Below are 26,381 nucleotides of genomic sequence, written 5' to 3'. Positions count from 1 at the left end.
CTACCTGTATCTAGTCACAAAGTAGTGAAGGAAAAGGCTGATTTTAAGCATGCCTCATTCCTTTCCAGGACACACCCTGCCTCCTGCTCCAAACAACATGTTGTGATTATGAGACTTCAAGCCTTTCTTCTCCTACATACATTGCATCATATTTTATATTCAATATCAAGTGTTGTCATCATACACATAACAATTAATTAATGAGGTTTGGTAATTATTATTAAGCAACTGACCAGCCATCTCCATGGATTAAAAGTAAAAGGTTCTTCATAGAGGAACGGGTCAAAGTTAGTCTCCTTTGTGTAAAAGTAAACTCTCCATCCCTTGGGAATCATAAAACCTAAGAAGTGATTAGTATAGTCAATGCTAGCTAACTGAAAATTTTAAGTAACAAATCTATTAATTTAAGTTCTTTCCAATCAATTTGATTGAAAATTGAAAATGTACCATTTGATTCTATATCATTAGTGGCCCTCCTCATCACTCTAGCAACAACACTAACCAATCTCATGGTTTCAAGTATCACCTACACAAAAAAAAAAGATTTTCACTTTTTTTCTGCCTCCGAAAATTAGGGGTATGAAATGAATTGATTCTCTAAGGTAAAGATTAATTTCATTCTAAAACTATAGTCCACATAGATAAATGTCTACCGCACGAGTTAGGCTCATATTCTTGTAGTCATCCCAGCCGATCCGTTCCTCAGACATTTTCTTTTGTTGGATTGCAAAATGCTCATCCTATAGAATATTTTAATTAGATAAAAACAAACATTTAAAAACATAAACCACAATTTGAATAGTAAATAGGATGATCATATAGAAACCTATAACTTACCCTTATTGCCTAAAGAACACTTGGGTTATCACATAGGTATTTGATAACCATCATTATAGTAGTTGATACCATTTCATAACTCGAATACAAGATTGTGATTATTTGCTCACTTATTTATTCATCATCAAGTTTGTGTTTGCCATCCTCATTTCTCATAAGGTGATCAAGAATGTCATCATGAGTAGCCGAAGAAGCTTTTCTCTTAACTAAGAACTCTCTTAGCATTGTAACTGAAAAAAGATGATGGTACTCAACAAACCAAGAGGGGGGTGAATTGATTTTCAAAACAAAATGAACTTTTAAAACCATAGTTACAAAAACTTCTTTTGTATGGATCATATCACAAAACTTTTCAAAAATTGAACTCAATCAATACTTAATTAATCCACCCTTTGTACAAGATCCTTCATTAAAGTTCTTTCTTTTCACAAAGATATATCTTGAACCTTTTTAGAAATTCGACTAATACAAGAATGAGAGATAAAGATCAGATCAAGAGAAGAAATACACAACATTTTTATACTGGTTCACTCTCCATCACTAGAGAAGCTAATCCAGTTATCTAATCCAAAATCAGAATTAGATACTATGCATAAAGAATCCTTACAAGCAATCACTAGGGTCCTTTGTAAATAAGAGCCTAAGAGAATCCTACTCTTAGTCCAAACTGGAAATACCTATTCTAGCATGCCCTAAGCGATTCATGCACAAACAAAAAGATGTATAAAACCATACACGAAAACCAAGAGTAAAGATAGACACAACCTGATAAATCCTTTCTGCAAAACCTTACTTAACTAAAGAGGTGTTCTTCTTGAACTCAAAAAAGTGACACAACTCACTTATCACAAAAGATCTTCACAATCAAAACATTTGAAGGTGTGAGTTACTATTTCCAAGTACTTTTATTCTCTTCTTTCTTTATCTTCTTGAACTCAAGAAAGTGACATAACTCACTTATCACAAAAGATCTTCACAATCAAAAGATTTGAAGGTGAGTTACTTTTTCCAAGTACTTTTATTCTCTTCTTTCTTTATCTTCTTGAAGTCAATAAAGTGACACAACTATCACAAAAGATCTTCACAATCAAAAGATTTGAAGGTGTGAGTTACTTTTTTCAAGTACTTTTATTCTCTTCTTTCTTTATCTTCTTGAACTCAATAAAGTGACACAACTATCACAAAAGATCTTCACAATCAAAAGATTTGAAGGTGTGAGTTACTTTTTCCAAGTACTTTTATTCTCTTCTTTCTTTAACTAATAACAACATGTGATCTTAGCTTATTCAGAGACTTATTGTGTTATTTCTGATATGTTAGATTGTTTAAAAGAGAATACAAGCTGATTATTTATAAAGAAAATAGTTATAACAGTCTGTAATTGATTAAGTCTACAAGATAATCGATTAATTCAATGAAGTAATCAATTAGATTATCTTTTTAATTGATTAAAATTTTCTTCCAAACATCTGAAAACAACTCAAGAACAATGTAATCGATTAGATACTCAAAGTAATCAATTAAAGTGTTCTTGTTCACTTCCAAGACACTTATAGAAAGAGAAGTAATCGGTTATATCACATCCTAATCGATTAAAGCAGAGACTCTTGAATAAATTAGTCCTTGTCTCAAAAACAACTGTGTAATCGATTACAAGAAGGTTGTAATCGATTAAACTGATACGAGACATAACTCTGCAAGTTTCAAACAACTTGTGTAATCGATATGATAAGGTTCGTGAGGATGCATGATGCACAAAAGATATGATATAAACTAAGATGTAACATTCAATATAACAATCAATATAAATGTCACTCAAGGGAGTTGGACATGTAAAAGACAAAACATCTTCAAACTTTTGCTCATGTTGCTCTTCCTATCTCTAACAGTAACCACTTTTCCCTAGCATGTAATCAACAAAAGTGCTTCTATGTAAACTCACTACTAGAAAAGTGAGATTTTACGTCGGTTGATGAAAAACCGGCTTAAAAAGAACATAATGGCATTTTGGTAAATAAATGCAACACCTCTACTACGGTTTTTGGAAAAAACGCCTTTAAAAGACCGTAATTCTAAGACGGTTTTTATAAAAACCGCCTTAGAATATGACTTTACATTTTTTAATATTTCATTTTCTCCCTCCAGCCTCTCGCGTTCTCACTTTTCAACTTCCCTCTCATTCTTTGACTCCGCTTCTAGGGTTTCGCCGTCATCGCTGGTGCCCTCCTCTCTTCCTCCTATAGGGTTCCTTAGCCGTCATCGCTGACGCCATCATACCATACATGTAACGTGCTTCATCTTCACTTCTTTTTGTTCTTCTTCTTCTTCGTTTTGCTTCTGCCAATTTCGATGTTGGCAATTCCTATTACCTCCAGCTATGCTTCCACCTTTTCTTATTCTGCTGCGTATGCTCTTCATGAGAAAGACACGACACCGCGATGAAGACGGAGAACAGTGGTGTTTGTGTATGTACACTTAATTGTATTTCTGTTTCTGCCCTTTGTCTAGTCTAGTACACTTGTATATGCAAAATCTAGTCTTGTATGCAGTGTCTGTTCTAGCAATGCGTCTCTCTTTTCCATATATGTAGTTATTTACTTGTAAGTATAAATAGATGCTTATGAAACTAATATTATCTACAACATTTATTTTCTCCTGAATTCTGAAGTGAAGATGTAATTGTAGCTCTGACTGATATCTTGAAGCTACCTCTGATGGATAAAAGCAATGGCTGCAGCTTCTCTAGCATATCTTCAATTGTTGTCTTTTCAAGTGTTGTTTTTGTTGTCTCCTTGATTTTGGTTCGTCTCCTTTATGTCTTATACTGTAGCAGCAAGCCCTTGAGCAAAAGGGCTTCAAAACCATTTAGTACCCTTATTATTTTAGGATCAGGTTTGCACTTTCTTTTCCTTCTTTTCCATCCATATCAAAACATTTCATGAGAATTCCACAAATTTATAGTTTTATCTGCTGTAGGTGGTCATATTGCTGAGATGCTTAATCTACTGGCAGTGTTACAGAAAGGTAGGTTAAATCCAAGATTCTACATTGCTGCTGCTACTGATAATATGAGTCTTCAAAAAGCTCAGTTGTTGGAGAATTCCCTGGCTGCTGAGGTTCTATTTTTTGCTATGTCTCTCGAAGTACCTTTTATTCAATGAACTATATTTTTCTTTTTTTTTTCTTTGGTGTGTGTGTGGGTGTTTTGGTGGGGGTGAGGGGGAGTTCTAAAATATAAATTGGGTAGTTTTTAACTTGGTGCTCCTTTATTGCAACATATGGATCAATATGTTAATGGCTATAGAAATAGGTGTTCAACACTTTGTCTATGCTTTCATTTGATAATTATAGGAAAATTATGGAACTCTTTGTTTGGAGATAGTATATGGGCTGAAGTCCTGTATATTTAGATGTCACAATAATTGGCTTTGACTGATGATTATAAGCATGACTACTGCTAATGATTCAACCTGTTGCTTGAATAGGTAGATCCAAAGCAATGTTGTCTGGTGCTTTATAGTTTTGTTACATGACTGTATCTAGGAATCTAATAATAGCTTATTGCCACAAGAACTTTGTAGTCTTTAATTATCTGCCATTATCCTTGATGGAAATTATTTTTAAATACTAAATTAAAATATCTGTATTTTTTAAATGGTATCGATAGTTTGTTTTGCTGATTTCTGCCATTCTTTCTGGTTTGCTAATCTCAAACTTTTGCCAGTTGCAGATTTGGGGACAGGAAATAGACAATATATATCTATCTAACTTGTCCTTTTCTGTTTTCCATTTCTTCTATTGACATATATGTAGCTTATCAGTTTTGGAGAGAATCATTACCTGCCAAAATCAAACATGTTAACGAATTTGATTCAATTAAATAATTCTTATTTGACTCAATTAAATAACATGCTAACGAACATATAATGATAGCTATAAGTTTGAACTTAGAATTACATGCAAACTGTCTAAACCTTCACCACTAACACTAACCTATCCTAATGAGTTTAATCTCTTAATACATTTAGTACGTTCATGATGAATCAGAAACTTTATCTGATATTGATGATGAAGAAGTTGATTTGTACATTCATGATGAGGAGGGGAAGCATATCAAGAAGATACTGTGGGAAACAGCAAATAGGGAGTATCTTGGTGTACAGATAACTTTATCTACTATTTTCTTTTTAATAGTGCTAGATCAAGTTGTCTGTTAAGTTTTTTTTTTCCACTATCTATCGTGATTAGAAGTTCAAATTCAGAACTGGGTGCTTGTACTTTTGTTTGTTCCTGGTTTTCTGTTTAATTTTAGGCTTATTTGGGAGGTTAATCTGCACGGATCTCACTCAATCTTCCTTTTTTTTCAGGAGCAGGCAGCCAAGGAAACAGCTGCAGCAGCTAGCAAGAAAGCTTTTGAGGCAAAATTTGAAAACTGTTCGGAGGATATACTAGCGGCAAGAGAGCTTGCTGCATCTTCTACTGAAGCTGTGGCAAAATCCAAAAAGGTACTTTCTGAAAGTAGAAAGTGCTAATTACCACTGAAATTAACATGGGCATTAGTTTGGAATTAGTTGCTATGAAATAAAAAATTGGGACTTCATGGCCAGTGCAAGTAGAAAGTGCTAATTACCACTGAAAAATATATTTGTGATTGACAGAATTTTTTTTAACTGCTTTATTTTCAAATTGATTATACTCCTCAATATACTTTTCAATGGCTGTGCTTTCGTAGAGTGGATCCAATAGTTATGCACTGTTTTTTTTGTTTACATAGTATCATTAATGCTGCATAAACTACTGCAAGACTTCAAGCGTATAATTTTTTTATTTGTTAAATACACTATTGCAGGAAATGAGACAGAAACGAGCTTATGAGGCAAAAAATACAAGGCCAGCTCAATCTGCTGCAGAGGCTTTTGGCCAAATGTCTAATAAAAAAAGGGTATTTATTCAACAAGAGACATACATTTTCTTTAGATATTCTTGTAGCCCAATACATTGTATATTTGTAAAATGTCCTGTATATTCTGCTTGGTTGTATGCATTTTTTAAACTCCTAGTTTCTTTTTTTAGGAGATTTTAACATTGATGTAGTTTAGTCTATATATTGACGTTATGTGCAGTCTTTTGAAATGAGGAATAAAGTTAAGTTGATCTATTTTGCCACTCCTACCCTTTATAACTAAATTATTGTAACAAAGTTCTATTTCATAAATTATATTTGGTTAAGATAATGATAAATATAAGATTTGAGTAAGACCTTAATTATTATGTTAAAACTTATCGTGAGAAAATTTATTTCTACGTCTACATTTAATATACATTGAGCTTATATGATCCTTCATAATAAAAGTATTGAATTATATTCCTTTAAATCAAGTTAGTTGATTAAATTATAGAACATAAATTGTAAGTACGTGTTTTGTCTTTTTTTATTCACTTATTCCTTTTTTTGGTGCTATATTTCCTTATTCTTTCTCATTCCCTCCATTCTTTCCTTTGCAAGACATTATGAGCCTCCTTTTTGAAAAAGAATATAAAATTGTATATATAAGTGTGCAACTTAGAAATAAATGGTATGAATGAATTGTGGCACAATAAATTACAATATTAAATGCAAAATAAAACTGCATTCCCTTAAGCATATTAAATTGATTAAATTACGGAACTATGCAATGTGCTTATCTTTTTTTTTTTATTCCCTTATTTCTTCCCTCCTTCTTACAAGACAAATTATGAGTCTTATTTATTTAATTTAAATATAATATAAAGGGAAGGAATGATGTCCAATTCAAAGCAAAGGAAAACCTGTAGACTCAAATATCAATTAGGAGGTAATCTTTTTATTCTAAAATAAATATTTTTTATGTTATTTTACACATATAAAAATTAATAAATAAATAAAAGAGAATAATATTAATATTAGATTAAAAATTGGGTGCTTGTACTTTTGTTTGTTCGTGGTTTTCTGTTTAATTTTAGGCTTATTTGGGAGGTTAATATGCACGGATCTCAGTCAATCTTCCTTTTCTTTTCAGGAGCAGGCAGCCAAGGAAGCAGCTGCAGCAGCTAACAAGAAAGCTTTTGAGGCAAAATTTGAAAACTGTTCGGAGGATATACTAGCGGCAAGAGAGCTTGCTGCATCTTCTACTGAAGTTGTGGCAAAATCCAGAAAGGTTAGAGGTGTTCATGTTAGAGGTTATGGTGTTCATGTTTGATTTATAGTTATAGACCATTTTTTGGCTAGTACCTAGTAGCATAAGATTTTAGAAGAGTTGGTCCTCGACATGGTATATCGAAGTGCTTATGGCCAATAGGTTAGAGGTTTCCTGGCTTCAAGCCTAAAGATTTTACACGTGAGGGGGAATCTAAGGTATAAATTGTTCCTGACACAATAGCACTGCACTAGCTTAAACTCTTCGGATAGTTGTTGCTTGAGAGTTTGACTTAAACTTGTTCGATTGAGTCTGCAATTTTTGGGACCTGCTTTAGGAAGGAAGGAAATGTTCGTAAGCATACATGCTCCAATAAGTCATGAGTCATGTTCCTTATTTTTCTTCCTCCCTTTTCTTTTTATTGGTCCGTCATCTGTCATCTCCTTACTTCTACTTCCTATGTTATTGGGGGTTGCTAAAGCTTTCTTCCACTTCTGTTCCGTGCCAAAGGGAAAATCTTTTGTTGGCTAGAGGAAAATTTTCAATGCATTATGCATAACTCATCTTTGAATCAGTCATGCTTGTGTGTGTATACATAGTCTAAAAATCCCATGGGATTCCTTTGTAAAACCCCAGGATCAAGGGATTAGGTTAATCCAAAAATTACTAGGTTATGATACATTTGTAATTATTAAGAGAATATTTGTTTTTGTATTTTCTAGTAGGATCTGATTATTAAATTTTTCTGGAGTTTGTTCTCTTTTAATGGATATTTTCCTAGTTGATAGGGGATGTTGATGCGTGATTGGCTGGATTGTTGCTGGGTGGGTGCTTGGGTGACTTGGCCTGTTAGAGCTGATGGTATGTTTGATCAGCACGGTTCAGCCCAATCCACTGTTAGGTGGGTGGTTTGTAACTGTCCAGAACAGACGAGTAGAAAAGGAACTCAAAAGTGAACTGTTGCTCCCTAGGGTCCATTTGGGCGATAGAACTATCATTTGGAACTCTAATTTCAAATCCTTGAGAATTCAGGTTTAAGGCTTCTTTGTTGACATCTTTTTAGATAAAGATGATCTCAGATTTTTTGTGATTTAGGGTTTATTTATGTGTGTGCAGCTTTGTTGGTCAAATTTTTTAGATTCATTTTAATTATTCACATAAGATCTTTTGAAATTGTTAATAAATTACTGACAATACTTGTTTGCTTGTAGAATTTGTAGGGTCTCAAATCTAAAGTCAATTTTGAACTCCTGAATGAATTGTTTGATGAAATGGTAATTCTCTCTAGAACTGTTTTTTCTTTTTAATGCATGTAATAATATTGATACTTTTTGAGTTCCACCAACACAAGAAAATATCTCATATTAAAACCTTGTTTGGATAAACTTCTCATTAGCTACTTAAAAGAGAAGAAAATAAAAGGATAAAATGAATAAATTTCCTATAAGTTAAAAATTAGGTTATGCATATGCTAACTTATAGAAAGAAGGATATCCCATTTAGCTTCTCCTAAACCTGATTTTAACGGATACATAAGCTAATTTTGATTTATTAGAGACCATCAATTCATTTTATCTTTTTTTTTTCACAAGTGTTTCTTAAGTCCAAAGAGGACCTAGGTTCTTGTTTGGATAAATTCTTCTTTAAGAACTTACAGGGGATGGAAATAAGAAGTTTAAATAAGTTTTTTCTCCTATGAATATTGCTAAGGGCATTGGTTAAGAAATTAAAAAGAGAAAGTATTTATTATGAAGAATCATAGGAGAGTGCAAAAAATATCATGGGTATTGTAATTTTATGCCTCCCAATAAAAATATTTCTATTTTTAGTTCCTTAACCAATAATATCCTTAGGACACTGGCTGGCATTTGTCTTCTCCTACAATCTAAAATTAGCTTATGGGAGAAGTTTATTTCATTTTTTCTTCTTATTTTCCTCTCTATCAAAAAACTTATGCAAATAGGCCTAAATGATTTTGCTTTACCTGCCTGACATTTAATTCTTGATTTACTGGATAGTTTGACATTGCTTTATCTCAACATGTTTAAAAGACAAATTTGGAAAATAGTACCTATATTATAGTTCTTTAAATCAAGATGTTGGACTTCATTTAAATGTTCTTTCATACGCAGGAAAATACCGATGATCTCAAGAAACAGAAGAAAGTACCTATAATTTGTTTTCTGAGCATTCTTTAACACTGTTTAATTGCCTAAAAGGATTATAAAGACTGTATTATGTATACACATAGTTAATAGTAATAGAGTTTCCAGTTTTTTCATTATTCTACATCGGTTGAGTGATAAACGATGTAGAAACCCTTCAAATTCTACATCGGTTGACTTATAACCGATGTAGAAACCTTGCCATTTCTACCCATTCTACATCGGTTCAGTAATAAACGATGTAGAAATCTTTCAAATTCTACATCGGTTAACTTATAATCGATGTAGAAACCTTGCCATTATTACCCATTCTACATCGGTTGACTGATAACCGATGTAAAAACCCTATCATTCAACATCGATTTCAGTTTTAAAACTGATGTAGAAAGCTCACATTCTACATCGGTTGAGCTACACAACCGATGTAGAAAGGTCGTCCTTCAAAGACGGTTCTCCAACTGATGTCGATATTCAATGACATTGTGTTACCACCACGCGTCGTAACCGATGTAGAAAACTCATTAGAACCGATGTAGAAGACCTTTTTTTTAGTAGTGACTTCAAATGCAACGCAAGAAAGAGTAAAAATAAGATTTAAATTGTTGTCATAGTTGAATTGTTTTTTCTTTTAAAACATTTGATATTTGAAAATTTGCGAATAAATGTGACTAATGCAATTGCAATAATGCAGTGGTAGAGATTCTGAAAACATTGATGTTGAAGCCATAGTTGAGGTGGTGAACCATTTCTGAAAACCTAAATTGACAATAAGTATTCTAAGCATACATACCATATTAAGTCCTCGATAATATTGAGTTCTTGGAATTTTAATTGGCAAGAATATTGTTCCTAATGCCATGTTATCAATTGTGGCTTTAAAGAACTGGAGGAAAGAGTGACTCATTTTCTACCACAGCTTTCATTGAAATAAAGAATGCCATCTGAAAGGAAAAATAAATCAAAATAAGAATGTACACATGGTGAGTGTTTCATGCTTTTAAACTTTTGATTGTTCCTTTGATGGATTAACATGATTTAAAATCAGGGTCGAGCTAAGAATAATAAGACTACTAAAGTTCAAGTTTTAGGTTTACTAAAAAAAAATTATTTGTTATTAGTTTAAAACAAAAACATCACATATGTCGGAAAAAAAGTTTAACATGTATCTCATTTAAAATAAAAAATCTCTTTCAGAATTTGCTTTTAAGTCTCATTCACCATTCGATTGATACTATTTAAAATAGAAAGAATTCAATATGCATTTATCCTTGGACTAATGTACTTTTGAAGGGTTTAATCAACTCAACACTTGTATTATATGATTGATATACTTCCCTCAACAGTTTTTTCTTGAAGACAATTATTTTACCAGCCCATGCCAATTGTCAAGGTGATCTCATGAACTCATCAACTTCTGGCAAAAGACGATCCTTTACTGCAATTGGACCAATGAGAGATAATAGTGACCCTCTAATTCGTTTATGCATGGCACCATGAACCTCAGCAATGTTAGTCCCTAGTATCTTCCTCATGGATTCGGGGTAGCCAGGAACTATTCCCTTTGCTTCATTCATGACATGAGTATGTATCTGTTGACATCAGGATCCATGCTAGCTAACAACAATAGGGGACCCTAATGCGTGAGTTTTGAAGAGATTTCCATATCTGCAAATTAAAGAGACATACGCAAAATTATTACATGAACTACATGGACACAAATAAAAGCATTATAGGACAGCAAATAAAATATTTGATCTCGATAATGAAAATTAGAAACATGTGTAGAAATGATTATCTTTTGCCTCTTTGTTTCTTCTTAGCATAACACACGCATTATCACAAAAGACATTTTTTTTGTCCTTGTGATCTTCGAATACAATTTTAATTAGATTTGTCAAATGGAAAAGATCGAAAAAAAAAAGTATCTGAGTTATGTTCTTCAAGAGACTTCGGCAAAACAATTTGATTTCAAAAAGTTAGCGTAACCTAATAAAAGTAGTGCTCCAAATTAAAAGTCCAAATATGATAGGATGGACTCTAGACCCAAAATAAAATGGTTGAAAAATTATATAGGATGGAATAAAATATGTAATTTATAATTTGCTTGTTAAAATAGTATGATGTTGACATTTGAATAATTATTATCCATTGATTGACATCACATAGGACCATATAATATACTCATCTTTACCTATTATTATTGAATGAAATATCTCAATTTTATCTTATTCTCTATAGTCTCTTCATATCTTAATAGTAGTCTTTAGGTTATTTCCGGTAGATAGAAAGTAGCTTGCTATCAAAATACTTGTTAATAATATTTTCGTGGATTGATTTTTTTGAACTGCACAGATTTTGTTACTCAAGGGGTTGTTTGGTTTGAGAAAACATTTTTTATTTTCATTTCTTGTTTTTATTTTTTGAAAACAAAATTCATTTTCATATTTTTAAAGTTTAAAAAATATGTTTTATTTAATTTCTTATTTCCTGTTTTCAAAAAATAAAAATATTAAAAATGTGTTTGGTTTAACTATTTTCAATAAAAGCTTATGAAATGATTTTAGTATAAATCTGATATGTATTTTCAAATAAAAATTATAATATATTTCCTTTATAATAATTATTAAAATCGTTATATTATTTCATATAATAAATAGAAATAATAAAAATATTAGAAAAATATTTAAAAAATTATTTTCACATTACATTATTATTTGTTGTCTCCCACAATTTACAAAAAAAATTGAGCTAACTAGGGGGTGGAATAAGTGAAAACTAGGGATAGAACAACTGAAAGGAAATGTGAGAATATATATTAAGGTGGTTACGGGAAACAAATTTGAGTAAGTGAGCAGTGCAGCACATCTAAACCGCTGAACAAGATGCATATGGGAAGGAAGGAAGCTTCATATAGCTACGTACAATGCCACCACATTTTCAGTGGAATCATTCCTGTTTTAGTGAAAATGCCGAAAATATGAATTTTGTGTTTTCAAAAAATATTTTCAATGAAATCATTTCCAAAATTTTAACCAAACATATTTTCAGCATTGTTTTCAAGATGGGCAAACCAAATAGCCACTAATATTTTAGTGCTGCTAGGTGCACCCAGCACTAACTAGACATGGCAATGGGGCGAGGCGGGGACGGGTATTGTTTCCCCAATCTTCGACCCCGACTCCCCGACCTGTCCCCATACCCGTACCCAATACCCGACGGGTTTAATAATTTTATCCCATCCCGTACCCGTCGGGTATCGGGTATCCCCGACCCCGACCCGTACCCGAATACAATTAAAAAAAATTTAAAAATATTAAAAATTTGATTTTAAAAAAATAAATTGATTGTTAAACATTTATTTTCAACTACTTATATATCATTAAATTTATTATAACATATGTGACTACAAAATTCGTTAAGAAATGAATATTAAATTATGTAAAAATTCTAAAATAAAATTAACTACTAATAAATAAAATAAAGACTAACACATTTGTCTAGCATGATTCCATAATTTTTTAAGGTAAATAAAATACGTCAAATATGAAACAACATAATTCAAATGTTCATTAGTTCAAATTACACCAAATTAGAAATAAATAGAAAATGAAAACAATGTCCATCATCAAAATAACCACCAACTTCACCAAAGATGTCATCAACATTTCTTCTTCAGCGCTCAACCTGGTATTTATAAAATCAAACATCATATTTTAGATGTTTCAAATCTTAAAATCACACATCACATTAGTAAATAAGTATAGTTATTACTTTACCGATCAACAATAATGTCTACTAATCTTGCAAACATTGAGTAATGTTACTGACCAAAGATCCACCTATATTTTAAAAAAAATTGAAAAATTAGATATGTATAATGATATTAAAAAAAAATAGAACAACTAAAAGTGAATATACCTTCATCATCGGATTCAATCTCATCAGTAAAAGTTGATTCTTCAATTGATCTAGAACCTATAAATAATAATTATAGAATAATAAATAACAAATTATAAGTTTTAAAAATATAAGCAATTCATAAAGTATCACATAAGCATTCAGAATTTTACCTGCATTCTCTGAATTCCATAACCAACTTTTAGAACACATCAAAGCTTTTAAAGTAGTATAATGAAGTCGGCTACGATGAGGAGTTAATATCTGACCTCCAATACTAAATGCCGATTCAGAAGCTACAGTGGAGATCGGAATAGCTAACACATCCCTTGCAATTGCTTGTAGTGTTGGATACTTTAACTTATTCAATTTCCACCACATTAAGATATCAAAATCTGAACTTCTTAGTAAAACTTCCTCCTCTAAGTAATGATCTAACTCTGTTTTCATAGTTGAGGTTCTTGCCTTTTTCTTTCTTTCAATGTATCTATCATAATCACACAATTTACTCTTTCCATCACTAACCACATCTTGTGATTCAAAATAACTAGTAGAATCTTGATGCTTTTTGGCTTGATATTCCGAAACCAAATCATAACACAAGTTTCGGATCCTATTAACTTGTGAAAAAAAAATCAATGGGATAAATTGATTCAAAGTAAAACTCAAGCAACTCCATTTTGTATCTTGGATCTAAAATAGTAGCAACTCCCATGATCACATGAATAACACTCCAATAAGAATCAAATTTTTGTAACATCTTTTCTGCCATATTTTGAATCACTTCATTAGGGGAATTGACCCATTCAGATAAAGCCATCTTGATCTCACAAATTTGAGGAAAATAAATGTTGGCAGTTGGATATTTTGTACCAGAAATCATTTTTGTAATATCATTAAATATGGCCAACCTCTTAAACACTTCCTTTGCAAATTGTCATTGTGAATCACTTGGAAAACAAGAGTATTGAGTTTCACGCTGTTTTAATCGGGAAAACACATCCTTATATGATATTGCAACATCAAGCATCTTGTAAGTTGAATTCCATCTAGTTGGACAATCTAAACTCAACTTTTTGGTGCAAGGGATTCACAATTGTTTAGCAGTATCTTGAAATTTTTCCAGCCTTTTAGGTGTTGCAATCCAATATGCTACACTATCTCGAATTTTTTCCACTCCATCCTTCACAACTCCTAAACCATCTTTTTCTATCAAATTTAAGATATGTGCACAACAACGCATGTGAAGAAACGCTCCTTCCTTAATTAAAGTGCCTAATTGCAACTTATTCTTAATTTTTTCAATCATGCAATCATTTGTACTACAATTATCCAAAGTGATAGTGGACAATTTTGTATCAATGTTCCAATCCAGCAAACACTCAACTAGTGCATTGCAAAGTCTTTCACTTGTGTGAGGTAAAGGAACATAAATGAACCTAGTATATCAGCACAAAAATAGCTTAATCACACTATCACAGAAAAAGATCTAACACAATATATCAACACAAAAATATCTAACACAAAAAATTATAAAAAAAATATCCAACACAATATATTGGGAAGCTATAAAATTAAGGATGTTGCTAGTACCTCAAAATGCGACTTTGCAAAGTCCATGAGCTATCAATGTAATGAGCTGTGACAGCCAAATACCCTTTCTTTTGGTTGCTTGCAGTCCACATATCTGATGTAATTGCCACCCTTCCTTCATTTGTATCCAACAGCTTCATAACAATTGATTTTTCAAAGTCATAAACATTAAATATTTCTTTCTTTATAGTGTTTCGTGAAGGACATTGAAATTGTGGTTGGAGTGTAGCTAAAAATCTTCTAAACCCAACATGATTCACTATTGAAAGTGGATATTCATGCATGATAATAGCACATGCAAGATCCTTCCTTGCATTTTCTTCATTATAACCTCCAGCAGTCAATTCTTGTCTACCTTGTGCAACCTTAGGAATAAGAAATGTTTGTCCCTTTCCTTTGTCATGTAACCTTTTCTGAATTCATTTCTCCATATGGGCATGCAAATGCTTTGTTCCATTCTTTGATGCTCCCCCGAGAAGCTTTTTGCAGTATTTACATTGGGCCTTGTCTTGCCCATCAACAGTTTTAATCTTACCAAAATGGTTCCACACAATACTTTTGAGCCTCCCTCCTCCAGTTTTTGTTGATGATACACCATGGTCATCCACCTCCATGCTAGGTGGTTGTTGCATAGGTTCATTATTAGGACCTTCAACTGTACCGGTAGAACTTTCTACTGGAGTTGGTTGGTGTGAAGATAGCGGAGTAGGATGGTCTGAAGATTGTGAAGTTGGTTGGTGTGAACTAGGTTCTTCAATTTGCATATTTTCTGCCATGGACTTCAACAACAAGCTATTATTTTAAAAACAAAGCAATTAATACAATACAGATTAACAAACATGAATAAAATAGTAATCCATGGCAACTAGTGTAGAGAATAATACTTCAAAACCCTATATAGCAGTAAAAATGTGACAAGAAATAAATCTAATTTCTCTATTGGCTAATCAACTTCTGATTTTAGTTCATTTTGTGGGTTTTCCTGCAGATATACTTACAGTTGTTGGTGTTGTTATCGTAGGATATGCTTCATGTATGCTTCAGCTGGGATTTGGATCCACTTCTTTCTCAAAAACGGTATGTTTTACTTCAATAGGTTTTGTAAAAACAGAAATTTCAAAATTATGACATTTTGCCTGTTGTAACCATATTATGTCAACATTATTCTGTTTTATCTTGGATGCTTACTGCATGTTGTTGAGCCAGAACATGAGCCCAAATTTACTTAGTTTTCAAAATCAAGACTTCAAATTTACTTCTTATTCAGTTTTTAAAGTGGAATATTTTCTCTTTTTTAAATGTCTTTTTACTTGTGAGGGTGTGAGGTGAAAAGGCAGGCTTCCTTCATTTAAGGGTCTGTTTGGTTTAATAATATTTTTCTCTTGATTTTATAGGTAATTACAAAAAATATACATTGTTTTTTACACTGTTTTCTATTTTCAAATATTAGTACAGGAAGGGAAAGAATGCAAACATGTTCTCTTTATCACTTGTATAAATCTTTAAAATCGAAAATGAAGTGAAAAATTGTAGCACCTTTGTAATTATTTGTGAAAAGAGTAAATGGAAACAATTTTTTTTTCTCAAACCAAACAAGCCCAATTTCATCCTTTTGCTGTAAAATCTTATTTTTCTTTGGGCTTTGGTATGTATATTTTAATTGTTATGTGATGCTGTTCATTTTAAGAAAGTACATCATCCTTGCTGATTGGCTAATTACACTACACAAATGCAGCAGCAGCAGCAACCATCAGGCCCAATTTCATCCTTTTGCTGTAAAATCTTATTTTTCTTTGGGCTTTGGTATGTATATTTTAGTTGTTATGTGATGCTGTTCATTTTAAGAAAGTACATCATCCTTGCTGATGGGCTAATTACACTACACAAATTTTATTTTTACCCTTTGTTTTCTCCTATTTCAACAGTTATGAAACTAACTATATTTGGTCAACAGTTTGAAACGAAGTCAAAGATTAGAGCAGCATGCAAAGGTAAATGTAACCACCCTATAAATTAAGTGGAAGTATTCTTCCCATTTGGGCTAATACGGGAAGATTGACAGAGGCGTTTCATACAAAAGAGTATTAATAATAGTAACATATGTGGGTAATAATATTATGGATTAGACTGTGCAAAGAAGCAAAAAGGGAAGGTGGGTTCTGATCAGGATTTGCAACTGACCGAAATACATGTTGGCATGGAAATGGGCACCAATAAGTATTAGCTCCTAGAAGGCTCATAATGTCCTATAGAAAGGAACTGGCAACTTATAGTGACCAGAAGCTAATTAGACATCACACAGCATCAGTATAAACAAGTGGATCATGCACGAATTAGTATAATCCATAATAACCATCTACTATCCCTATTCCCTAATTGATCAATGGAACAACAACACTCAATCCCCAATCACCAATTCAAAAAGTAAAAACTCAAGCCCAGCCTCTGGCTCGAATTTGAAATACCTTATTTCAAATTTTCTTTGTTCCATTGCTGTTACAGTTAATAAAACAATGCAAAAAGTGAAATCACAACCATCAATATCATCATCATGAAACAAATAAGAGTATAAGAAACGTAGAAGGAATTAGGAAACGCCAATCTTCATCCATCGACACTAACTCCACTCTATAACCCAGCTACCATCGTCAGAATTAATCCATAACATATGTTAAAAGCTTTTCAAAGTCACATGATCATTAAAAAATAAAAGTCTCGTGAATGAGAAGCAGGGAAACTTTGCAATTTGTACAAATGCTCTGCATGTTTAATCTAACCATGTTGTATGGGTTATTTTTTAATTTTTTATTTGATTTGAAGAGAAAACTGAAACTTAATTGGTTACTTGGTTAACGTAATTATAGCTTCTGCAAACCAAATTACAGCTTGTTCATTTTTTTTGTGGTTCTAACTACAGCATTTTCTGTTTGATATGTTTATACTAAAGTTCTTTTGTGCAGGATTTTGGTTATGTGCAAACAACATCCACTGAGGATTTGAAGTCATATGTTTTCAATGAGCCAATAGTGATTGATGCTGCACGGATGCCTCCACTTGGCCCTGCTTCCATATTATTGGTTGTCATGCATGATTCTATTGACTAGTTAGACTCCTATTACCTATACTTGCAGCAAGGGACCAAATGAATGCCAGGTACAACTACTACAAAGTTTGGTAATTACTTTGTCCCTCAAATATTACTCTCGCCCCTAATTACAAAGTCTGTGGTAATTACTTTGTCCCTCAAATATTACTCTCGCCCCTAATTACTTTCTGTTAATTTAAATAATTAGTATTTTACTTATGCAAATTTTTCACAAACATCACCTTTCATATAAAACAAAAACAGACTGAAAAAGCATTCAACGAGATAAATATATACCAGACCACAAAAAGCATAAAAGCAAACATTTTAAGAAGAAAAAGCTTTAGATGGAAAACCTGTGGTGATGTGGTTGGGCAACTACACAAAGCACAACGTCGTGTTCAGCTCTTAGGGGAAATCCTCCTATATCCAAGAGACCACTAATGAAAATCCACATTCAATCCAAAGCAAGGAACATAAAATAAAACCAATGTACTGATCAGACAGAGAGCATAACAGCGCAAGATCACCGATTTCCTTCCGGCTTGTTCGCGTGAAATGTAAAGAAAACCATTAAAAGAAAAAGAGGAAGGAAGCCATACCTGATTACTTGAAGAAAGAAGAAGAGAAAGATTCAAGGTCTGAAATTAGGGTTAGGGTTGGGGGTAGGAGGTAGGATGTTGTTTGGTGATATAATGAAGTTTTAGCTAATTAGCTTTTCTCTCTAAAAAGCTTTTTTAATGTGCGGACCCTATTTATTTATTTTTATTTATGTTATTTTCAGGGTCGGGGTCGGGGTGGATACAGGAATCCCATACCCGTACCCGTACCCGACTTTTGGTTATCGGGGAAAACCCGAACCCGAACCCATACCTGGTCAACTCGGATATTACCCGTCAAAGTCGAGACGGGTTCGTGCGGGTACCCACGGGTACGGATTTTCTTGCCATGTCTAGCACTAACCACGAAAAGATAAAAATACTCCTTATGGATCAAGTTGATTCGTAAGTTGATTTTTAAGACTTACGGATCAAGTTGATCCGTAAGTTGATTTTTAAGACTTACGGATCAACTTGATCCGTAAGGGGAGAAATTAGCAGGGGCATTTTTGCCATTTTTAAAGAATGCTGGGTGCACCTAGCAACACTCCTAATATTTTCTCGAGTCCAATTTTGTTGAAAGTGGTTGTGGGCTGGGCCTACATGATTTTCATGTACCCCAAAAGATGGGAATTGCTACACGCACCATTTGTTTTGTTGGTACACTCAGCATAACATATGTAATTCTCATATTATCCTTCTGTAATTGATTTACGAATTCACAATTCATAAGCCAATTACAGATCGGCCCAATTCGTATAAGACTTATGAATTGTCCAATCGAACCTATGACTTTCGAGTAATTAGCACATGTAAATTTACATAGTAAATTTTGTAACAATTAATTTTGATCTAATAATTAATTTGCTTACATATATGAATTGTAAATAAAACCTATGATTTTTTTTTAAAATTTATATATATAAAAAATACATTATTAGATCAAAATTAATTATAATAAGGTCAAAAAATACATTAGTAGATTTATGTTAGTAATGTATTTTTTTACATATATAATTTTTTATTAAACCTATAATTTTTATTTACAATTTATATATGTAAACAAATTAATTATTATATTAAAATTAATTGTCAAAAATTTATTATATAAATTTACATGTGCATTAAATATACATTAAAAGTTTTAGTGTTATATATAACGACATTAATTATTTTATAATATAATTAACTTATTAACTCAGTTGATTAGAGTGACATGTTAATAATGCAAAAATCATAGGTTTACTTCCTGCATGGCCATTAATTTGTAAAACATACTTTTTTTTTGAATCCGTAAACTGGAAGGACAACATGGGAGTTAATACCAACAAAACAAATGGCGCGCTAGCAATTCCCCCAAAAGATAGCCCACCAAGCCCATTTATCATCAAATTTTGGGTTATTGCTTCCTGCACCTAAAATTTGCTTTCTGCATCTTTTTTTAGTTTCTAGAATGGTCAATGTGAAATGTACCTCCTTTTTGGTTTCTAGAATGACCAATTTGAAAGGTAAAATAAATAAAAAATAAAAAACATTTTGGAAAGGCTGCAGGAAGCAACAACCCAAATTTTGTGCCGAATCACTAAAATCAAGGATTCAAACCCCCTAGCGAATTGAATGAGATGCACGTAAATTCAGAGAAGAGTTGGTCGATTTTAATCAAGAGATGATATCGAATAGAGTAATTTCTTAGAAATATTTTAAAAATATTTAATGAAAAATAATTATATTTAATCTTGACAATATTAAAAACATGAGAAAAAGGTATATGGATTGATGCTGTAAAAAAAAATATACTATTATCTAATAATTACAAGTGACTGTTATTGATTTTATAATAATGATACTAAAACTCACACCAAACTTGATTTCTAATATATTGACAATATAAATTTCTTATACTGGCGGTACAAATTTATTAAACTCTAAAAAATAATTGATGTTTTTTATTTATTAATCAATATAACAAGTAAATGAAAAAGGTGAAGGGCACTTGAGATTTATTTGTGGTAACCAAATATAAAGATAAAAAAATATTATTAACATTTGAGTTTGTGTAATGTGTGGTATAATATTTATTTTATACAACTAAAATTTATAAAGATAAATATTTTTTAATATAAAAATATTATAATTAAATTTGTAATAAATAAATATTTTTAATATAAATTATATATTAGATTTATCATAAATAATTTATATTATGACACAGAATTATTTTTATTTATTAATAATTTTATTTTAAAATATTAAAATTTAATTTAAAAAGAAAAAAAGAAAAGAATCAATTGCATGAGATAAGTGGTCAACAAAATTTTTTGAAAATGCTTTCATTGAAGGAAATTCATAATAAATTAAATGATATTATTAAGAATAATTCTTAAAAAAAAATTAATGCTGAATTTGTTTACATCAGGAGTATAAATAGTGAACTATTAATGTCAGCAAAAGTCAACAAGCTTTAATGTACATTTATTAAAAAGAAAATATATATATATATATATATATTGAATACTAATTAAATTTAGCATGTTAATTTTATACATAAAAAATAGAATAGCTGTATTAAATAAGATCATTTTTTGGAAATTTTATTTTTTATGTATAAATGATTTCTAATTAAATTTAATTAATATTCAAAATGTTCCTTCCAAAAAAATATTCAAAATATTTATATTTTTTCCTTTTTAGAAAAAATAATAATTTCTAAAAATGATATTCAATATAGCTATTCTAATTTTTATATATAACTTATTTCTAAAATTAATATGTTAAATTCACTTAATATTCAAAATATTTTTATTTTTAATAAATATACATTAATTAAGCTTGTTCAGTTTTTTTTTTTTATGAGTAGGCTTGTTCATTTTTTTTTACTTTAATAGTTCATTATATATGAATAAAAAAAATGACCAAAGTCAAAAGATTATTAATGTGTTTTGTGATTTAAGAATGAAAAAATGAACTTAAATTGTACGAATATTTAATAAAGTATTAATAGGTATGAAGGGTAATTACCCACTTACTAGAGTTGAGGATGAGATCAGATATTTATCCGCACTTTTTGTGGGGATGGGTGTGAGTACGAGTACTATAGTACTTACCTCGTCCCGCACATATATGTTAGATATTTTATATATAAATACAATTAAAATATGTTATGTTTAAGTAAATAATTTATATTATAAATATACTTTTCCATAAAAAATAATTATATTTTCCTAAGTTTATGACTATATTACCGCTAATAAAGAATCCTAATTCAACATAGTTATATTAAATCTATTTCACATTCTATATAAGAATATTGAACTATTATTTACTTTTATGTAAATCATGAAAATTTTGATGATGTAAAAAAGATCAAGCCTGGATAATGAGCGTAATCATAAAAAAGGGGGAGAATGTGGATCATGCATTGTTTTGATGATGTCGAAAATAAATCACCTGATTTTCATCATTAAAAAGGGGGAAAATGTGAATGTATGTATACATGATTTTGATGATGCCAAAGATAAGCGTTTCTCAAGTTTGATCTAAGTCAAGAATTCAGAAATTTAGAAAATAACTCCCAAGAGTCACAACTCTTCAGAAAATAACTTCTGAAAGTCAAATTTGTTCAAGAGATTTTTGAATGGTCATCCAAGGCCTATAAATAGGTGACTTGGGACACAAAATGTATGAGAGAGATATTTCAAGAGAACTTCATTGCCAAATGCTCTCTCAAAAGAAACTCAGGCAAACACTTGCAAATCCATTAAGAGTTTCTCCATGGACTTCAATTGTAATATCCTTCTCTTCAAGAGAGAATTCTTGTTTCTTTCTTCTCATTCAAAGAGATTGATTAGGGGACTGAGAGTCTCTTAAGTTGTAAGGATTCCTGAACACAAGGGATGGGTTGTCCCTATGTGGTTCAGACTTTGTAAACAGATTTTTACAAAGGGAATGAAAAATCTCAAGTGGGTTGCTTGAGTACTGGATGTAGGCAATGACTTTGTCGAACCAATATAAAAATTGTGTTTGTATTCTCTCTTCCCTTATCTCATTTATTTTGTTACAATCAATTTTGTCTTGCATGTTTAAAAACATTATTAAATTGATTGTTGCTTCTTTTGCATTTTAAGTCTATCCCTCTTAAGTTATTGAGATCGTTGGTCTAACATTTTATGTATAAATTTATGACTTTATTGATAAATTTTTTTAAGATAAACTTCCAAATTTTAACTATTTTGTATTGTTTGGTGCTTTAAATTACTAATGTAGATTTATACATATTTAATGATTTTTGTAATATTAGCTGATTATATTTTTAAATGTTGTTTATTTATGTTTTAAGTTTGAAGGTATCGTTATTATGTTTGCTTCTTTTTAATATTATCTCCGCTTCTATATATAAGAAATAAAATATAATATTTTTTTGGTCTTAATTATAAGAAACATAAGACTGTTTTAATGCTAAATTTTTATTTTACCTATAATTAACTATGAGGTCTATTAATGACATGCACTCTTTTTTTCATTTTTCCGTGAAAGTGAGTGCATTTATTGAGCTATCAACAAAGTTAAAAAATTACTTTTAAAAAATAATCATCTCTTAAATCATTTAATGTCATGAATAATATTGAAATAAAATTAAAATTTATGACAAATTAACTAATTTAATTACTTATATTAGTCTTGAAGAATTAGATAATTATTTATTATATACATGATCATAATTAGTATTGGATACTTTTAATATTATGTTTGAGTTACTTAACAGTAAATTTTTAATTTATTTATAGTAATTTTTTAATTAATATATTTTGTATTTATTTATTAACTTTATATATAAATAAAGTGTGGGTTAGAAGGTATGAATATATACAAAGATATGAATACATAGCTATCCAGCACATACAGAAATGAGAATTATAATTACTACGGGTGGATATCTAAGATTAAGTACAGTTATCTTTTTTAAACATTATAGGACCATATTCACACCTACTCATTATCATTCTTATCCTCGCGTAAACAAATTCGACATTCATTTTATTTGAAATGACAATATCATAAGAAAGAATAATAAAGCGATAGTTTTAAATACTATTGACTCAATAAATCTGTTGTTGAAGCCAAAAAAGCGTATCAATACTTGAGAATTCCACCACATTACCCTAATTATATATTTGCATAATCAATTTTATCGATTATTAAATTAAGATATAATTAGATACTTTTGTAGTTAATAAGAATAAGATATTAAATAATTCTGTCAAAAAAAAAAGAATAAGATATTAAATATACTTACTTTTTAATTTATTATTCATCTTACATTACAAATCATTCATTAACTCAGAAAATATAAAATCAATCATAAGTCATTTTTTTAGAGAAATCATCATAAGTCATTTAGTCATGATTTTTACGGAATATTTTTTTATGCTGATTTTTACGGTAGATTTTGTTTTACACGTGATTAAATTATGAACGAGTGAAATATTTTGGCAGAGTAACCTACGCTTTTAGTATAACGATAATTGTATTTGGGCCAAAATGCATGTATTTATTAACAACTTCTTTTTGGTATTAATTAAAACAAAACTTTAAGTTATATTTCTTTTTTAAAAAAAAGATTTAAGTTATATTACCTCACGTTTAAAGAGGGTGGGGGAACTAATTAACAACATGAATTTAATTTCGGCTGGCTTAAAATTCTTTCACCATTTTTCACATTAACACTTAATAATGCGTCCACAACTTATTTTTAAAACATAAACTTTAAACCAATAAATTTTTTTAAAGAAGAATCAATAATTTTTATGAAGATATTTTAATGATGTAAGAATAATCATCGAAGAAAAAAAATAATAAGACAACACTTTTTAATTACATGAGTAATTATATATAAATATACATCACATTCTCTTAAACTCGTCTTTATCATATATTTTTTTCTTATTTCTCTTTATATTTGTTGCCATATCACAAATTTATTCTATCATTTTCTCTCTTTATTTTTTTTTCTTCTTTCTTTTTTCTATCTTTCTCCTTCCTCCACATTAATCCACCTCAAAATGGGCGAACATTTATAATTTTTCTTTTAACCGTGATACTTAAAATCCTAACATTTATATTTAAAAAAAAAACCTTAAACAACTTCTAGTTTCTATATTATTTTCCTTTTGGTCTTTTTGAAAAATGTTTCCATCTATATAATTGTTTTTACTTAATTTTAATCTCTGTCATAGCTAGTTAAGCGGTGACATGATTAATAAAAGTTAAAAAACAAGCATGGTGTTTTCTAAATAACAAAGATTAAAATAAAAATATTTTATTTTATGTAAGAGAAACTTATATATATATATATATATATATATATATATATATATATATATATGAAACATTTGTAATTTTTTAGGAATTGGAAAAGTAACATTAGGAATAAAATGAATAAAAAATTAGAAAATAAAATAGAAAAAAGAAAATAAGAGAATTAACTAAAAGGAAAAAAAAAACACATATCAGAGAGCAAAAGGCTATTCAAATCACAGAAATAAAACAAAATATAATTCCCAACAAAATATATGAAAGTCAAGGTTGTGTAGGGTACCTTGATCTGCTTCCTTTCATGAAATAAGGTCATTGAGTGAGAAATTTTAGAGTCTCCCCAACAAAAGGCCAACCCAATGATCCCGGAGGCGTTCCTTTCCTTGAGTACCTTATTTTGTTCCATTTCAGCAGTGCAAAGAATGCACAAAACGTCAAAGTGATGGCATAATAAAATGTCAACATGATGTTTAGTTCAGTTGTTCTCTACTGAGGATGGAATAATGCTACATAGGATGAATTATATAGCTAGCATGAGTGCTATAGGATGCTAATCATATTTATTAATTAGTGAATCAATTATGTGACAGAGATAGGGGATCGAGTACCTAAGTTAGGAAAAAAAAACACTAATTTTGACACTAAATTTGGAGTGTATACATAGCATTGATTAAAAGAGATAAAAATCGATGAAAGTGATACAGAAAAGAAAGAGAGAAATTAAAAGAATTTATAATAACCCATAATAATAAATTTAAGAATCTAAAATCAAGTTTGAAGTTCACGTGCTAAAAATCTTGTTTCTGAATCTTCGAATTACATATGTCATTATTTGGTATTTCGTAATTGTTTGGTTCGGTTACAAATTAAATTTAAATTAATATATTTCTAAAATTAAATGGAATAATACATTTATGATTTATGTATCATTAATATAGTTGAAACAAAAATTAATTCAAAATTAATTTTACTTAATTTTCAGAATAAAAATTAACAATTAAACTTAAATTTATGATAATTTGTCTGATTTCAATACTTTCCTAGAATTTGAAAGTAAATCCTCGTGCAATTGATTTTGGTACCTATAGATTTAGTACAAATGGGCATTGATTGATAATAATATATTGTGATTCAAAATCCTACCACGCAACACTAAATGCTAGATATATTTTTATTAAGGGTGTGCTTGATTTACTAAAAAATAAAGAATTTGAAAAAAAAATATTTATTCAATGTTTGATTTAAAAAGAGACTGAAGAACAGTAAAAAAAATAAAAAAAAATAAAGAATAATGGACTAGATAAATACTAAAAAAACTTGTAACTCACTAAACATCGATACAATTTTTTGTTCAATGTTTAACAAAAGTAAAAATATAATATTATTTCTATTTTCTGACTACCTTGCTCTCCATTCTTATCGTCCCTAACGCCTACCTCACCATTAACGACCACCTCTATCGTCAACACCTCTCCATGGCCACCCTTGTCAACATCCTTCACTACCACGTCCTCCTCCAGTTCCTCTCCTGGTCCGACCTCCATGCCCTCCCCCCTCTTCGGCAAGCTCATCACCACGCTCCTTCAAACCATTGGTCGTGCCCCGACAACTTCGGCTCCGTGAACCTCACCCGCAACTCCCAATCTGGCGTCATCTCGATCTACTCCCCCGCACCGTATTCCCCCTCCAACACCACCATCCTCTCCTTAAAAAAGAATCGCGACGGCACCGAAAAACC

The 26,381-nt window shown here is 30.6% G+C and overlaps 1 pseudogene; it reads right to left on the bottom strand.

The window, feature by feature from the left end:
- LOC113002200 (cytochrome P450 85A-like) lies at nt 1-25,108 on the bottom strand (annotated as a pseudogene).
- Between the last annotated feature and the right edge of the window lie 1,273 nt (nt 25,109-26,381).

This window comes from Glycine max, chromosome 1 (assembly GCF_000004515.6).
Source record: "Glycine max cultivar Williams 82 chromosome 1, Glycine_max_v4.0, whole genome shotgun sequence".
NCBI lineage: Eukaryota > Viridiplantae > Streptophyta > Magnoliopsida > Fabales > Fabaceae > Glycine > Glycine max.
The sequence above is the reverse complement of the archived record's forward strand: the minus strand, read 5'-3'. Positions and strand labels throughout refer to the sequence as shown.